Consider the following 2057-nt stretch of genomic DNA (forward strand, 5'->3'; position numbering starts at 1 on the left):
AGCTCACAGCAACCTCCAACTCCTGGGCTCAAGCGAGTCTTCTGCCTCAGCCTCCCGAGTTGCTGGGACCACAGGCGCCCGCCACAACGCCTGGCTATTTTTTTTCGGTTGCAGCCATCATTGTTGTTTGGCGGGCCCAGGCTGGATTCAAACCAGCCACCTTAGGTGTATGTGGCTGGCCCCTTAGCCACTTGAGCTACAGGTGCTGAGCCAGTGTATTCTTTTTCATAGTCTTTTTTTGATCAATATAACTTAAGTGTGCTGCAAAAGTTGGACTTTCAAGTGTGCTGTGAGACAAAAAAAGGTTGAAAAACACTGTTCTATTGTGTATTTACCCGGTTATTCCAGTTCAGGGTTGCGAGTGGCCAGAGACTGTCCTCCCCCTGGACAGGACATCTTGTCACAGGGTGTACTTCACACACTCCCACACTCACTCCGACTGCTACTGTGTAGACACACCAATGAATCTAATGTGCACAGTTGGAGGTGTGGGAGGAAACCCAGGCGGACCTGGGACAGTGTGCAAACTCCACACAGAGAGTGAGTGGCCTGGGCAGGAATCAATACTTGTCTTCATCAAAGTTGTAACGGAACGATGATTGACAACACTGTGGATGTATTAATACAACTGAACTGTGCACTTAAAAATGGTTAAGATGGCAAGTGTTGTGTATATTTTATCACACTAACAACACACCAAGGCTTGGGAATTCTTAAAATGGTCATCTGTGGAACTTTATCTTTCTAAACACAACATTCTCTACCGATGAAACGCTAGCTCCTAATTATCTCCTCCACCCCGCCCCTCGCAATCATCATTCTATTTTCTGTCTCTATAAATTTGCCTATTCTGGGTACTGCATATAAGTGAAATCATACAAGATCTCTTCTTTTATGTCTGGCTTATTTCACTCAGCATAATGTGTTCGAGGTTTATTATCCATGTTGGAGCGTGTATCCAAATTTCCTTCCCTTTTAAGGTGGAATAATATTCCATTGCATATACGACACCACTCTTTCTTTCTTTCCTTCCTTCCTCTTTCTTTCTTTCTTTTGACAGAGTCTTACTTTGTTGCCCTTGATAGAGTGCCATTGCATCAGAGGTCACAGCAACCTCAGTCTCTTGGGCTTAAGCAATCCTCTTGCCTTAGTTTCCTGAGTAGCTGGGATAAAAGGCACCTGCCACAATGTCCATCTAGGCTTTTATTCTGTTTTTAGTAGAGATGAGGGCTCACTCTTGTTCAGACTAGTCTTGAACTCCTGAGCTCAAGCAATCCACTCGCCTCGACCTCCCAGAGTACGAGGATTACAGGTGTGAGCCACCTCACTTGGCCCAGTTCTCCATTTTTGTGGATGAGTCATTTGGGCTGTTTCCACCTTTTGGCTATAGTGAATAATACTGCTGTGAGATTGTTGTACAATGCTTGAGTCCCTGTTGTAAATTCTTTGTGTATACACCTAGAAGTGGAATGTCTGGATCATAGAGTAATTCTGTTTAATTTTTTTGAGGAACTGTCATACTGTCTTCCACAGTGTCTGTACCATTTTACCTTCCCAGCAACACTACGAAAGGGTTTTAATTGCCTGATATCCTTGCCAACAGTTGCTAGTTAATATTTTGTTTGTCTGTTTGCTTGTTTTTAGTCACAGCCATCCTAATGGATGCGAAGGGTGCCTCACTGTGCTTTCGATTTGCATTCACTAGTGATTCCTGATGTTGAGCTGCTTTTCATGTGCTTATCAGCCACCTGTATATCTTCTTCGGAGAATTCTATTCAAGTTCTTTGCCTATTTTTTAGTCAAGTTGTTTGTTTTTTGTTGTTGAGTTACAGGATTTAAAATATATATATATAGACTAGTTATTAATCTCTTATCAGATACATGATTTGCAAGATATTTTCTCCCATTCCACTATTGCCTTTTTAGGCTCCTGATTGTGTCTGTTAAGACACAGTTCTTGGCTCGGTGCCTATAGCTCAACCGGCTAAGGCGCCAGCCACATACACCTAAGGTGGCGGGTTTGAATCCCCAGCCCGGACCCGCCAAACAACAATGAC

Source organism: Otolemur garnettii, unplaced genomic scaffold (genome assembly GCF_000181295.1).
Source record: "Otolemur garnettii isolate 467f Iridium unplaced genomic scaffold, OtoGar3 scaffold00031, whole genome shotgun sequence".
In the NCBI taxonomy this organism is placed as follows: Eukaryota; Metazoa; Chordata; class Mammalia; order Primates; family Galagidae; genus Otolemur; species Otolemur garnettii.